The sequence below is a fragment of the Sander vitreus genome, unplaced genomic scaffold, assembly GCF_031162955.1.
Source record: "Sander vitreus isolate 19-12246 unplaced genomic scaffold, sanVit1 ctg664_0, whole genome shotgun sequence".
Taxonomy (NCBI): domain Eukaryota; kingdom Metazoa; phylum Chordata; class Actinopteri; order Perciformes; family Percidae; genus Sander; species Sander vitreus.
In genome coordinates, this window is record NW_027595754.1 from 1 (window position 1) to 15037 (window position 15037).

The 15037-nt window shown below is 39.7% G+C and overlaps 10 non-coding genes and 5 pseudogenes across 10 annotated transcripts; all 15 read left to right on the top strand.

Annotated features, from left to right (window-relative positions):
* The first annotated feature begins 773 nt into the window (after nucleotides 1-773).
* Nucleotides 774-892, top strand: LOC144514691 (5S ribosomal RNA; annotated as a pseudogene).
* Nucleotides 893-1766: 874 nt separating this feature from the next.
* LOC144514683 (5S ribosomal RNA) lies at nucleotides 1767-1885 on the top strand. Its single transcript, XR_013501513.1, has one exon. It is a non-coding gene; the product is annotated as a 5S ribosomal RNA (ribosomal RNA).
* An 873-nt stretch (nucleotides 1886-2758) lies between these two features.
* Nucleotides 2759-2876, top strand: LOC144514685 (5S ribosomal RNA). Its single transcript, XR_013501515.1, has one exon. It is a non-coding gene; the product is annotated as a 5S ribosomal RNA (ribosomal RNA).
* An 861-nt stretch (nucleotides 2877-3737) lies between these two features.
* On the top strand, nucleotides 3738-3856 carry LOC144514694 (5S ribosomal RNA). The gene has a single exon (XR_013501519.1). It is a non-coding gene; the product is annotated as a 5S ribosomal RNA (ribosomal RNA).
* An 863-nt stretch (nucleotides 3857-4719) lies between these two features.
* On the top strand, nucleotides 4720-4838 carry LOC144514695 (5S ribosomal RNA). Its single transcript, XR_013501520.1, has one exon. It is a non-coding gene; the product is annotated as a 5S ribosomal RNA (ribosomal RNA).
* An 871-nt stretch (nucleotides 4839-5709) lies between these two features.
* Nucleotides 5710-5828, top strand: LOC144514696 (5S ribosomal RNA). Its single transcript, XR_013501521.1, has one exon. It is a non-coding gene; the product is annotated as a 5S ribosomal RNA (ribosomal RNA).
* Nucleotides 5829-6700: 872 nt separating this feature from the next.
* Nucleotides 6701-6819, top strand: LOC144514686 (5S ribosomal RNA). The gene has a single exon (XR_013501516.1). It is a non-coding gene; the product is annotated as a 5S ribosomal RNA (ribosomal RNA).
* Nucleotides 6820-7677: 858 nt separating this feature from the next.
* LOC144514684 (5S ribosomal RNA) lies at nucleotides 7678-7796 on the top strand. Its single transcript, XR_013501514.1, has one exon. It is a non-coding gene; the product is annotated as a 5S ribosomal RNA (ribosomal RNA).
* An 864-nt stretch (nucleotides 7797-8660) lies between these two features.
* Nucleotides 8661-8779, top strand: LOC144514687 (5S ribosomal RNA). The gene has a single exon (XR_013501517.1). It is a non-coding gene; the product is annotated as a 5S ribosomal RNA (ribosomal RNA).
* An 863-nt stretch (nucleotides 8780-9642) lies between these two features.
* LOC144514697 (5S ribosomal RNA) lies at nucleotides 9643-9761 on the top strand. Its single transcript, XR_013501522.1, has one exon. It is a non-coding gene; the product is annotated as a 5S ribosomal RNA (ribosomal RNA).
* An 873-nt stretch (nucleotides 9762-10634) lies between these two features.
* On the top strand, nucleotides 10635-10754 carry LOC144514688 (5S ribosomal RNA). Its single transcript, XR_013501518.1, has one exon. It is a non-coding gene; the product is annotated as a 5S ribosomal RNA (ribosomal RNA).
* An 870-nt stretch (nucleotides 10755-11624) lies between these two features.
* On the top strand, nucleotides 11625-11742 carry LOC144514690 (5S ribosomal RNA; annotated as a pseudogene).
* Nucleotides 11743-12618: 876 nt separating this feature from the next.
* On the top strand, nucleotides 12619-12738 carry LOC144514689 (5S ribosomal RNA; annotated as a pseudogene).
* An 885-nt stretch (nucleotides 12739-13623) lies between these two features.
* Nucleotides 13624-13740, top strand: LOC144514692 (5S ribosomal RNA; annotated as a pseudogene).
* An 852-nt stretch (nucleotides 13741-14592) lies between these two features.
* Nucleotides 14593-14705, top strand: LOC144514693 (5S ribosomal RNA; annotated as a pseudogene).
* The last annotated feature ends 332 nt before the right edge of the window (nucleotides 14706-15037 follow it).

Here is a 15037-nt window from a genome sequence, read left to right on the forward strand (position 1 = left end):
TTCAACAAGGAGTTTGAAAACACTGACTTACCATTCCTTTAACCCTTTTCTTTGAACAGGGATATGCCATCTAGTGAGCTTAGAAAATAAAGACAGTGGTTTGCAAAGCTTCATTTCACCATCGCCAGAGACTTCTCCTCCCTTTGCTGGAGACAGAGCTTGACAAGGAAACTGTGCAGAGGGATGCCTTTTGCTGGAAGCAACATCTTTAATTAAAACTAAAATAAACAACCTCACAGTGTTCAACAATTCAAGTAGGAGTTCATGCACTTTGACCATGAGATTCTTTGTTCTTGTTCTTCAAGATTGTGCGCGATCTGGATAGTTTTGAAATCAAAGATATCTACATTTTGGATCATGCAAATTTACGGAAGGCGACCAGTCACTCAAGTCTGAGTAAAAGGTAGAAGTTCAAAAGAAATTTGAGAAATAATTACAGTAATGATATAAACATGGGAAATACATACATGTAAGAATACATATAGCAACAGGCCATATGAATGAATAAATATGGAACAAAACAAATGAAAAGAATAGCTTATACAGCAGTGTTAATTACAGTACCGAAAAAGAGAGCCAAAAAAAGCAATTCAACTTGTTGGTTCGAAGATGAATGTAGTTGAACTACCAGAGAGCTACTGCAAAATGTATAGGTGCACTACTAGTGTGATTACATGTAGTTGAGTACTCCTCAACCCCAAACTGCGTCTTCAACAGTTTTGAGAACCTCTGGGGTTCATCGTCTTTAAATAGCTTGTTTTCACTTGGTACACTCGCACGGCCATACCACCTGAACACGCCCGATCTCGTCGATCTCGGAAGCTAAGCAGGGAGTCGGGCCGGGTCAGTACTTGGATGGGAGACCGCCTGGGAATACCCGGTGCTGTAAGCTTTTCTTTTCCGTCAGCAGAGGCGCTAGTAATGGTCAAATGAAGCAAAGCAAAACACTGTCTTCATTTTCTGAGCTCACTAGATGCCACTTTCTGTTCAACAAAGGGTTGAAAACACACTGAGTGCCATTCCTTTAACCCTTTTCTTTGAACAGAGATTGCCATCTAGTGAGCTTAGAAAATAAAGACAGTGGTTTGCAAAGCTTCATTTCACCATCGCCAGAGGCGCTACTCCTCCTTTGCTGGAGACAGAGCTGACAAGGAAACTGTACGGAGGATGCAACTTTTTTTTTGGAAGCAACATCTTTAATTAAAACTAAAATAAACAACCTCACAGTGTTCAACAATTCAAGTAGGAGTTCATGCACTTTGACCATGAATTCTTTGTTCTTGTTCTTCAAGATTGTGCCGATCTGGATAGTTTTGAAATCAAAGATATCTACATTTTGGATCATGCAAATTTACGGAAGGCGACAAGTCACTCAAGTCTGAGTAAAGGTAAAGTTCAAAAAGAATTGAGAAATAATTACAGTAATGAAAAAAATAAACATGGAAATACATACATGTAGAATACATATAGCAACAGGCTAAATGAATGAATAAATATGGAACAAAACAAATGAAAGAATGCTTAAAAAATACAGCAGTGTTAATTACAGTACCGAAAAAAAGAGAGCAAAAAAAAGCAATTCAACTTGTTGGTTCGAAGATGAATGTAGTTGAACTACCAGAGAGCTACTGCAAAATGTATGGGTGCACTACTAGTGTGATTACATGTAGTTGAGTACTCCTCAACCCCAAACTGCGTCTTCAACAGTTTTGAGAACCTCTGGGGTTCATCGTCTTTAAATAGCTTGTTTTCACTTGGTACACTCGACTTACGGCCATACCACCCTGAACACGCCCGATCTCGTCCGATCTCGGAAGCTAAGCAGGGTCGGGCCGGGTCAGTACTTGGATGGGAGACCGCCTGGGAATACCCGGTGCTGTAAGCTTTTCTTTTCCGTCAGCAGAGGCGCTAGTAATGGTCAAATGAAGCAAAGCAAAACACTGTCTTCATTTTCTGAGCTCACTAGATGCCACTTTCTGTTCAACAAAGGGTTGAAAACACACTGAATTGCCATTCCTTTAACCCTTTTCTTTGAACAGAGATTGCCATCTAGTGAGCTTAGAAAAATAAAGACAGTGGTTTGCAAAGCTTCATTTCACCATCGCCAGAGGCGCTACTCCTCCTTTGCTGGAGACAGAGCTGACAAGGAAACTGTACGGAGGATGCAACTTTTTTTTGGAAGCAACATCTTTAATTAAAACTAAAATAAACAACCTCACAGTGTTCAACAATTCAAGTAGGAGTTCATGCACTTTGACCATGAATTCTTTGTTCTTGTTCTTCAAGATTGTGCCGATCTGGATAGTTTTGAAATCAAAGATATCTACATTTTGGATCATGCAAATTTACAGGAAGACGACAAGTCACTCAAGTCTGAGTAAAGGTAAAGTTCAAAGAATTGAGAAATAATTACAGTAATGAAAAAAATAAACATGGAAATACATACATGTAAGAATACATATAGCAACAGGCTAAATGAATGAATAAATATGGAACAAAACAAATGAAAGAATGCTTAAAAATACAGCAGTGTTAATTACAGTACCGAAAAAAAGAGAGCAAAAAAAGCAATTCAACTTGTTGGTTCGAAGATGAATGTAGTTGAACTACCAGAGAGCTACTGCAAAATGTATAGGGTGCACTACTAGTGTGATTACATGTAGTTGAGTACTCCTCAACCCCAAACTGCGTCTTCAACAGTTTTGAGAACCTCTGGGGTTCATCGTCTTTAAATAGCTTGTTTTCACTTGGTACACTCGCTTACGGCCATACCACCCTGAACACGCCCGATCTCGTCGATCTCGGAAGCTAAGCAGGGTCGGGCCGGGTCAGTACTTGGATGGGAGACCGCCTGGGAATACCCGGTGCTGTAAGCTTTTCTTTTCCGTCAGCAGAGGGCGCTAGTAATGGTCAAATGAAGCAAAGCAAAACACTGTCTTCATTTTCTGAGCTCACTAGATGCCACTTTCTGTTCAACAAAGGGTTGAAAACACACTGAATTGCCATTCCTTTAACCCTTTTCTTTGAACAGAGATTGCCATCTAGTGAGCTTAGAAAAGTAAAGACAGTGGTTTGCAAGCTTCATTTCACCATCGCCAGAGGCGCTACTCCTCCTTTGCTGGAGACAGAGCTGACAAAGGAAACTGTACGGAGGATGCAACTAGAGCTTAACATCTTTAATTAAAACTAAAATAAACAACCTCACAGTGTTCAACAATTCAAGTAGGAGTTCATGCACTTTGACCATGAATTCTTTGTTCTGTTCTTCAAGATTGGATGAGTTTTGAAATCAAAGATATCTACATTTTGGATCATGCAAATTCACGGAAGGCGACAAGTCACTCAAGTCTGAGTAAGGTAAAGTTCAAAAGAATTGAGAAATAATTACAGTAATGAAAAAATAAACATGGAAATACATACATGTAAGAATACATATAGCAACAGGCTAAATGAATGAATAAATATGGAACAAAACAAATGAAAGAATGCTTAAAAAATACAGCAGTGTTAATTACAGTACCGAGAAAAAAGAGCAAAAAAAGCAATTCAACTTGTTGGTTCGAGAGATGAATGTAGTTGAACTACCAGAGAGCTACTGCAAAATGTATAGGTGCACTACTAGTGTGATTACATGTAGTTGAGTACTCCTCAACCCCAAACTGCGTCTTCAACAGTTTTGAGAACCTCTGGGGTTCATCGTCTTTAAATAGCTTGTTTTCACTTGGTATTTTTCACTCGCTTACGGCCATACCACCCTGAACACGCCCGATCTCGTCCGATCTCAGAAGCTAAGCAGGGTCGGGCCGGGTCAGTACTTGGATGGGAGACCGCCTGGGAATACCCGGTGCTGTAAGCTTTTCTTTTCCGTCAGCAGAGGCGCTAGTAATGGTCAAATGAAGCAAAGCAAAACACTGTCTTCATTTTCTGAGCTCACTAGATGCCACTTTCTGTTCAACAAAGGGTTGAAAACACACTGAATTGCCATTCCTTTAACCCTTTTCTTTGAACAGAGATTGCCATCTAGTGAGCTTAGAAAAAGTAAAGACAGTGGTTTATAAGCTCATTTCACCATCGCCAGAGAGCGCTACTCCTCCTTTGCTGGAGACAGAGCTGACAAGGAAACTGTACGGAGGATGCAACTTTTTTTTTGGAAGCAACATCTTTAATTAAAACTAAAATAAACAACCTCACAGTGTTCAACAATTCAAGTAGGAGTTCATGCACTTTGACCATGAATTCTTTGTTCTTGTTCTTCAAGATTGGATAGTTTTGAAATCAAAGATATCTACATTTTGGATCATGCAAATTTACGGAAGACGACAAGTCACTCAAGTCTGAGTAAAGGTAAAGTTCAAAAGAATTGAGAAATAATTACAGTAATGAAAAAAATAAACATGGAAATACATACATGTAAGAATACATATAGCAACAGGCTAAATGAATGAATAAATATGGAACAAAACAAATGAAAGAATGCTTAAAAATACAGCAGTGTTAATTACTGTACCGAAAAAAAGAGAGCAAAAAAAGCAATTCAACTTGTTGGTTCGAAGATGAATGTAGTTGAACTACCAGAGAGCTACTGCAAAATGTATAGGTGCACTACTAGTGTGATTACATGTAGTTGAGTACTCCTCAACCCCAAACTGCGTCTTCAACAGTTTTGAGAACCTCTGGGGTTCATCGTCTTTAAATAGCTTGTTTTCACTTGGTACACTCGCTTACGGCCATACCACCCTGAACACGCCCGATCTCGTCCGATCTCAGAAGCTAAGCAGGGTCGGGCCGGGTCAGTACTTGGATGGGAGACCGCCTGGGAATACCCGGTGCTGTAAGCTTTTCTTTTCCGTCAGCAGAGGCGCTAGTAATGGTCAAATGAAGCAAAAGCAAAACACTGTCTTCATTTTCTGAGCTCACTAGATGCCACTTTCTGTTCAACAAAGGGTTGAAAACACACTGAATTGCCATTCCTTTAACCCTTTTCTTTGAACAGAGATTGCCATCTAGTGAGCTTAGAAAGAAACAAAGACAGTGGTTTTGCAAACTTCATTTCACCATCGCCAGAGGCGCTACTCCTCCTTTGCTGGAGACAGAGCTGACAAGGAAACTGTACGGAGGATGCAACTTTTTTTTGGAAGCAACATCTTTAATTAAAACTAAAATAAACAACCTCACAGTGTTCAACAATTCAAGTAGGAGTTCATGCACTTTGACCATGAATTCTTTGTTCTTGTTCTTCAAGATTGGATAGTTTTGAAATCAAAGATATCTACATTTTGGATCATGCAAATTTACGAGGAAGACGACAAGTCACTCAAGTCTGAGTAAAGGTAAAGTTCAAAAGAATTGAGAAATAATTACAGTAATGAAAAAAAATAAACATGGAAATACATACATGTAAGAATACATATAGCAACAGGCTAAATGAATGAATAAATATGGAACAAAACAAATGAAAGAATGCTTAAAAAATACAGCAGTGTTAATTACAGTACCCGAAAAAAAGAGAGCAAAAAAAAGCAATTCAACTTGTTGGTTCGAAGATGAATGTAGTTGAACTACCAGAGAGCTACTGCAAAATGTATAGGTGCACTACTAGTGTGATTACATGTAGTTGAGTACTCCTCAACCCCAAACTGCGTCTTCAACAGTTTGAGAACCTCTGGGGTTCATCGTCTTTAAATAGCTTGTTTTCACTTGGTACACTCAGCTTACGGCCATACCACCCTGAACACGCCCGATCTCGTCCGATCTCAGAAGCTAAGCAGGGTCGGGCCGGGTCAGTACTTGGATGGGAGACCGCCTGGGAATACCCGGTGCTGTAAGCTTTTTCTTTTCCGTCAGCAGAGGGCGCTAGTAATGGTCAAATGAAGCAAAGCAAAAACACTGTCTTCATTTTCTGAGCTCACTAGATGCCACTTTCTGTTCAACAAAGGGTTGAAAACACACTGAATTGCCATTCCTTTAACCCTTTTCTTTGAACAGAGATTGCCATCTAGTGAGCTTAGAAAAATAAAGACAGTGGTTTGCAAAGCTTCATTTCACCATCGCTCAGAGAGCGCTACTCCTCCTTTGCTGGAGACAGAGCTGACAAGGAAACTGTACGGAGGATGCAACTTTTTTTTGGAAGCAACATCTTTAATTAAAACTAAAATAAACAACCTCACAGTGTTCAACAATTCAAGTAGGAGTTCATGCACTTTGACCATGAATTCTTTGTTCTTGTTCTTCAAGATTGGATAGTTTTGAAATCAAAAAGATATCTACATTTTTGGATCATGCAAATTCTACGGGAAGACGACAAGTCACTCAAGTCTGAGTAAAGGTAAAGTTCAAAAGAATTGAGAAATAATTACAGTAATGAAAAAATAAACATGGAAATACATACATGTAGAATACATATAGCAACAGGCTAAATGCATGAATAAATATGGAACAAAACAAATGAAAGAATGCTTAAAAATACAGCAGTGTTAATTACAGTACCGAAAAAAAGAGAGCAAAAAAAAGCAATTCAACTTGTTGGTTCGAAGATGAATGTAGTTGAACTACCAGAGAGCTACTGCAAAATGTATAGGTGCACTACTAGTGTGATTACATGTAGTTGAGTACTCCTCAACCCCCAAACTGCGTCTTCAACAGTTTTGAGAACCTCTGGGGTTCATCGTCTTTAAATAGCTTGTTTTCACTTGGTACACTCGCTTACGGCCATACCACCCTGAACACGCCTGATCTTGTCCGATCTCAGAAGCTAAGTAGGGTCGGGCCGGGTCAGTACTTGGATGGGAGACCGCCTGGGAATACCCGGTGCTGTAAGCTTTTCTTTTCCGTCAGCAGAGGGCGCTAGTAATGGTCAAATGAAGCAAAGCAAAACACTGTCTTCATTTTCTGAGCTCACTAGATGCCACTTTCTGTTCAACAAAGGGTTGAAAACACACTGAATTGCCATTCCTTTAACCCTTTTCTTTGAACAGAGATTGAGTGAGCTTAGAAAATAAAGACAGTGGTTTGCAAAGCTTCATTTCACCATCGCCAGAGGCGCTACTCCTCCTTTGCTGGAGACAGAGCTGACAAGGAAACTGTACGGAGGATGCAACTTTTTTTTGGAAGCAACATCTTTAATTAAAACTAAAATAAACAACCTCACAGTGTTCAACAATTCAAGTAGGAGTTCATGCACTTTGACCATGAATTCTTTGTTCTTGTTCTTCAAGATTGGATAGTTTTGAAATCAAAGATATCTACATTTTGGATCATGCAAATTCTGAGGAAGGCGACAAGTCACTCAAGTCTGAGTAAAGGTAAAGTTCAAAAGAATTGAGAAATAATTACAGTAATGAAAAAAATAAACATGGAAATACATACATGTAAGAATACATATAGCAACAGGCTAAATGAATGAATAAATATGGAACAAAACAAATGAAAGAATGCTTAAAAATACAGCAGTGTTAATTACACTACCGAAAAAAAGAGAGCAAAAAAAGCAATTCAACTTGTTGGTTCGAAGATGAATGTAGTTGAACTACCAGAGAGCTACTGCAAAATGTATAGGTGCACTACTAGTGTGATTACATGTAGTTGAGTACTCCTCAACCCCCAAACTGCGTCTTCAACAGTTTTGAGAACCTCTGGGGTTCATCGTCTTTAAATTGCTTGTTTTCACTTGGTGCACTCGCTTACGGCCATACCACCCTGAACACGCCCGATCTCGTCAGATCTCGGAAGCTAAGCAGGGTCGGGCCGGTTCAGTACTTGGATGGGAGACCGCCTTGGAATACCCGGTGCTGTAAGCTTTTCATTTCCGTCAGCAGAGGGCGCTAGTAATGGTCAAATGAAGCAAAGCAAAACACTGTCTTCATTTTCTGAGCTCACTAGATGCCACTTTCTGTTCAACAAAGGGTTGAAAAACACACTGAATTGCCATTCCTTTAACCCTTTTCTTTGAACAGAGATTGCCATCTAGTGAGCTTAGAAAATAAAGACAGTGGTTTGCAAGCTTCATTTCACCATCGCCAGAGGCGCTACTCCTCCTTTGCTGGAGACAGAGCTGACAAGGAAACTGTACGGAGGATGCAACTTTTTTTTTGGAAGCAACATCTTTAATTAAAACTAAAATAAACAACCTCACAGTGTTCAACAATTCAAGTAGGAGTTCATGCACTTTGACCATGAATTCTTTGTTCTTGTTCTTCAAGATTGGATAGTTTTGAAATCAAAGATATCTACATTTTGGATCATGCAAATTTACGGAAGACGACAAGTCACTCAAGTCTGAGTAAAGGTAAAGTTCAAAAGAATTGAGAAATAATTACAGTAATGAAAAAAATAAACATGGAAATACATACATGTAAGAATACATATAGCAACAGGCTAAATGAATGAATAAATATGGAACAAAACAAATGAAAGAATGCTTAAAAAATACAGCAGTGTTAATTACAGTACCGAAAAAAAAGAGCAAAAAAAAGCAATTCAACTTGTTGGTTCGAAGATGAATGTAGTTGAACTACCAGAGAGCTACTGCAAAATGTATAGGTGCACTACTAGTGTGATTACATGTAGTTGAGTACTCCTCAACCCCAAACTGCGTCTTCAACAGTTTTGAGAACCTCTGGGGTTCATCGTCTTTAAATAGCTTGTTTTCACTTGGTACACTCGCTTACGGCCATACCACCCTGAACACGCCCGATCTCGTCCGATCTCAGAAGCTAAGCAGGGTCGGGTCGGGTCAGTACTTGGATGGGAGACCGCCTGGGAATACCCGGTGCTGTAAGCTTTTCTTTTCCGTCAGCAGAGGGCGCTAGTAATGGTCAAATGAAGCAAAAGCAAAACACTGTCTTCATTTTCTGAGCTCACTAGATGCCACTTTCTGTTCAACAAAGGGTTGAAAAACACACTGAATTGCCATTCCTTTAACCCTTTTCTTTGAACAGAGATTGCCATCTAGTGAGCTTAGAAAATAAAGACAGTGGTTTGCAAGCTTCATTTCACCATCGCCAGAGGCGCTTCTCCTCCTTTGCTGGAGACAGAGCTGACAAGGAAACTGTACGGAGGATGCAACTTTTTTTTGGAAGCAACATCTTTAATTAAAACTAAAATAAACAACCTCACAGTGTTCAACAATTCAAGTAGGAGTTCATGCACTTTGACCATGAATTCTTTGTTCTTGTTCTTCAAGATTGGATAGTTTTGAAATCAAAGATATCTACATTTTGGATCATGCAAATTTACAGGAAGGCGACAAGTCACTCAAGTCTGAGTAAAGGTAAAGTTCAAAAGAATTGAGAAATAATTACAGTAATGAAAAAATAAACATGGAAATACATACATGTAAGAATACATATAGCAACAGGCTAAATGAATGAATAAATATGGAACAAAACAAATGAAAGAATGCTTAAAAATACAGCAGTGTTAATTACAGTACCGAAAAAAAGAGAGCAAAAAAAGCAATTCAACTTGTTGGTTCGAAGATGAATGTAGTTGAACTACCAGAGAGCTACTGCAAAATGTATAGGTGCGCTACTAGTGTGATTACATGTAGTTGAGTACTCCTCAACCCCAAACTGCGTCTTCAACAGTTTTGAGAACCTCTGGGGTTCATCGTCTTTAAATAGCTTGTTTTCACTTGGTATGCTAGCTTACGGCCATACCACCCTGAACACGCCCGATCTCGTCCGATCTCGGAAGCTAAGCAGGGTCGGGCTGGGTCAGTACTTGGATGGGAGACCGCCTGGGAATACCCGGTGCTGTAATCTTTTCTTTTCCGTCAGCAGAGGGCGCTAGTAATGGTCAAATGAAGCTTCGCAAAACACTGTCTTCATTTTCTGAGCTCAATAGATGCCACTTTCTGTTCAACAAAGGGTTGAAAACACACTGAATTGCCATTCCTTTAACCCTTTTCTTTGAACAGAGATTGCCATCTAGTGAGCTTAGAAAAATAAAGACAGTGGTTTGCTAAAGCTTCATTTCACCATCGCCAGAGGGCGCTACTCCTCCTTTGCTGGAGACAGAGCTGACAAGGAAACTGTACGTAGGATGCAACTTTTTTGTTTTGGAAGCAACATCTTTAATTAAAACTAAAATAAACAACCTCACAGTGTTCAACAATTCAAGTAGGAGTTCAGGCACTTTGACCATGAATTCTTTGTTCTTGTTCTTCAAGATTGCGACTAGTTTTGAAATCAAAGATATCTACATTTTGGATCATGCAAATTCTACGGAAGACGACAAGTCACTCAAGTCTGAGTAAAGGTAAAGTTCAAAAGAATTGAGAAATAATTACAGTAATGAAAAAAAATAAACATGGAAATACATACATGTAAGAATACATATAGCAACAGGCTAAATGAATGAATAAATATGGAACAAAACAAATGAAAGAATGCTTAAAAAATACAGCAGTGTTAATTACAGTACCGAAAAAAAGAGAGCAAAAAAAGCAATTCAACTTGTTGGTTCGAAGATGAATGTAGTTGAACTACCAGAGAGCTACTGCAAAATGTATAGGTGCACTACTAGTGTGATTACATGTAGTTGAGTACTCCTCAACCCCAAACTGCGTCTTCAACAGTTTTGAGAACCTCTGGGGTTCATCGTCTTTAAATAGCTTGTTTTCACTTGGTACACTCGCTTACGGCCATACCACCCTGAACACGCCCGATCTCGTCCGATCTCGGAAGCTAAGCAGGAGTCGGGCCGGGTCAGTACTTGGATGGGAGACCGCCTGGGAATACCCGGTGCTGTAAGCTTTTCTTTTCCGTCAGCAGAGGCGCTAGTAATGGTCAAATGAAGCAAAGCAAAACACTGTCTTCATTTTCTGAGCTCACTAGATGCCACTTTCTGTTCAACAAAGGGTTGAAAACACACTGAATTGCCATTCCTTTAACCCTTTTCTTTGAACAGGGTGCCATCTAGTGAGCTTAGAAAATAAAGACAGTGGTTTCTAAGCTTCATTTCACCATCGCCAGAGGCGCTACTCCTCCTTTGCTGGAGACAGAGCTGACAAGGAAACTGTACGGAGGATGCAACTTTTTTTTTGGAAGCAACATCTTTAATTAAAACTAAAATAAACAACCTCACAGTGTTCAACAATTCAAGTAGGAGTTCATGCACTTTGACCATGAATTCTTTGTTCTTGTTCTTCAAGATTGTGCCGATCTGGATAGTTTTGAAATCAAAGATATCTACATTTTGGATCATGCAAATTTACGGAAGACGACAAGTCACTCAAGTCTGAGTAAAGGTAAAGTTCAAAAGAATTGAGAAATAATTACAGTAATGAAAAAAAATAAACATGGAAATACATACATGTAAGAATACATATAGCAACAGGCTAAATGAATGAATAAATATGGAACAAAACAAATGAAAGAATGCTTAAAAAATACAGCAGTGTTAATTACAGTACCGAAAAAAGAGAGCAAAAAAAGCAATTCAACTTGTTGGTTCGAAGATGAATGTAGTTGAACTACCAGAAAGCTACTGCAAAATGTATAGGTGCACTACTAGTGTGATTACATGTAGTTGAGTACTCCTCAACCCCAAACTGCGTCTTCAGCAGTTTTGAGAACCTCTGGGGTTCATCGTCTTTAAATAGCTTGTTTTCACTTGGTACACTCGCTTACGGCCATACCACCTGAACGCGCCCGATCTCGTCCGATCTCGGAAGCTAAGCAGGGTCGGGCGGGTCAGTCACTTGGATGGGAGACCGCCTGGGAATACCCGGTGCTGTAAGCTTTTCTTTTCCGTCAGCAGAGGGCGCTAGTAATGGTCAAATGAAGCAAAGCAAAACACTGTCTTCATTTTCTGAGCTCACTAGATGCCACTTTCTGTTCAACAAAGGGTTGAAAACACACTGAATTGCCATTCCTTTAACCCTTTTCTTTGAACAGAGATTGCCATCTAGTGAGCTTAGAAAATAAAGACAGTGGTTTTCACAAAGCTTCATTCTGCCATCGCCAGAGGCGCTACTCCTCCTTTGCTGGAGACAGAGCTGACAGAGGAAACTGTACGGAGGATGCAACTTTTTTTTGGGAAGCAACATCTTTAATTAAAACTAAAATAAACAACCTCACAGTGTTCAACAATTCAAGTAGGAGTTCATGCACTTTGACCATGAATTCTTTGTTCTTGTTCTTCAAGATTGTGCCGATCTGGATAGTTTTGAAATCAAAGATATCTACATTTTGGATCATGCAAATTTACGGAAGACGACAAGTCACTCAAGTCTGAGTAAAGGTAAAAGTTCAAAAGAATTGAGAAATAATTACAGTAATGAAAAAAATAAACATGGAAATACATACATGTAAGAATACATATAGCAACAGGCTAAATGAATGAATAAATATGGAACAAAACAAATGAAAGAATGCTTAAAAAATACAGCAGTGTTAATTACAGTACCGAGAAAAAAGAGAGCAAAAAAGCAATTCAACTTGTTGGTTCGAAGATGAATGTAGTTGAGCTACCAGAGAGCTACTGCAAAGATGTATCGTGCACTACTAGTGTGATTGCATGTAGTTGAGTACTCCTCAGCAAACTGCGTCTTCAACAGTTTTGAGAACCTCTGGGGTTCATCGTCTTTAAATAGCTTGTTTTCACTTGGTACACTCGCTTACTGGCCATACCACCCTGAACACGCCCGATCTCGTCCGAGTCTCGGAAGCTAAGCAGGGTCGGGCGCGGTCAGTACTTGGATGGGAGGCCGCCTGGGAATACCCGGTGCTGTAAAGCTTTTCTTTTCAGGCGATCAGCAGAGAGAGGCGCTAGTAATGGTCAAATGAAGCAAAAGCAAAAACACTGTCTTCATTTTCTGAGCTCACTAGATGCCACTTTCTGTTCAACAAAGGGTTGAAAACACACTGAATTGCCATTCCTTTAACCCTTTTCTTTGAACAGGGATTGCCATCTAGTGAGCTTAGAAAACCTCAAAGACCACCAGTGGTTCTAAGCTTCATTTCACCACTCGCCAGAAGGCGCTACTCCTCCTTTGCTGGAGACAGAGCTGACAAGAGAAGCTGTCACGGAGGATGCAACTTTCTAGGAAGCAACATCTTTAATTAAAACTAAAACAACAACCTCACAGTGTTCAACAATTCAAGTAGGAGTTCATGCACTTTGACCATGAATTGAATATTCTTGTTCTTCAAGATTATGCCAATCTGGATAGTTTGAAATCAGAGATATCTACATTTTGGATCATGCAAATTTGCGGAAGGCGACAAGTCACTCAAGTCTGAGTAAAGGTAAAGTTCAAAAGAATTGAGAAATAATTACAGTAATGAAAAAAATAAACATGGAAATACATACATGTAAGAATACATATAGCAACAGGCTAAATGAATGAATAAATATGGAACAAAACAAATGAAAGAATGCTTAAAAAATACAGCAGTGTTAATTACAGTACCCGAGAAAAAGAGAGAGCACAGCAATTCAACTTGTGGTTCGAAGATGAATGTAGTTGAACTACCAGAGAGCTACTGCAAAATGTATAGAGTGCACTACTAGTGTGTGATTACATGTAGTTGAGTACTCCTCAGCAAACTGCGTCTTCAACAGTTTTGAGAGCCTCTGGGAGTTCATCGTCTTTAAATAGCTTGTTTTCATAGTACACTCGCTTACGGCCATACCACCTGAACCGCCTGATCTCGTCCGATCTCGGAGAAGCTAAACAGGGTGGGCCGGGTCAGTACTTGGATGGGGGCCGCCTGGGAATACCCGGTGCTGTAAGCTTTTCTTTTCCGTCAGCAGAGCTAGTGGTCAGATGAAGCAAAGCAAAACACTGTCTTCATTTTCTACAGGCTCACTAGATGCCACTTTCTGTTCAACAAAGGGTTGAAAACACACTGAATTGCCATTCCTTTAGCCTCTTTGAACAGGGTGCCATCTAGTGAGCTTAAAAATAAAGACAGTGGTTTCTGAAGCTCATTCACCATCGCCAGGCGCTACTCCTCCTTGCCGGACTGGAGGCTGACAAGGAAACTGTACGGAGGGTTGCTGGCACAGACAACATCTTTAGGTAAAACTAAAATAAACAACCTCACAGTGTTCAGCAATTCAAGTAGGAGTTCATGCACTTTGACCATGAGATTCTTTGTTCTTGTTCTTCAAGATTGTGCCGATCTGGATAGTTTTGAAATCAAAGATATCTACATTTTGGATCATGCAAATTCACGAGCGACAAGTCACTCAAGTCTGAGTAAAGGTAAAGTTCAAAAGAATTGAGAAATAATTACAGTAATGAAAAAAAAAATAAACATGGAAATACATACATGTAAGAATACATATAGCAACAGGCTAAATGAATGAATAAATATGGAACAAAACAAATGAAAGAATGCTTAAAAAATACAGCAGTGTTAATTGCAGTACCCGAAAAAAGAGAGCAAAAAAAGCAATTCAACTTGTTGGATTCGAAGATGAATGTAGTTGAACTACCAGAAACTTTAAAATGTATAGGTGCACTACTAGTGTGATTACATGTAGTTGAGTACTCCTCAACCCCAAACTGCGTCTTCAGCAGTTTTGAGAACCTCTGGGAGTTCATCGTCTTTAAATAACTTGTTTTCACTTGGCAGTACGCTCGCTTACGGCCATACCACCCTGAACACGCCCGATCTCGTCCGATCTCGGAAGCTAACGGAGTCGGGCGGGTCATCAGATGGGAGACCGCCTGGGAATACCCGGTGCTGTAAGCTTTTCTTTCGTCAGCAGAGAGGCGCTAGTAATGGTCAAATGAAGCAAAGCAAAACACTGTCTTCATTTTCTGAGCTCTAGATGCCACTTTCTGTTCAACAAAGATTTGAAAACACACTGAATTGCCATTCCTTTAACCCTTTTCTTTGAACAGAGATTGCCATCTAGTGAGCTTAAATAAAGACAGTGGTTTCTCAAACCTCATTCACCATCGCCAGAGCGCTCTCCTCCTTTGCTGGAACAGAGCTGACAAGGGAGCTGTACGGAGGATGCAACTTTTTTTGGAAGCAACATCTTTAATTAAAACTAAAATAAGCAACCTCACAGTGTTCAA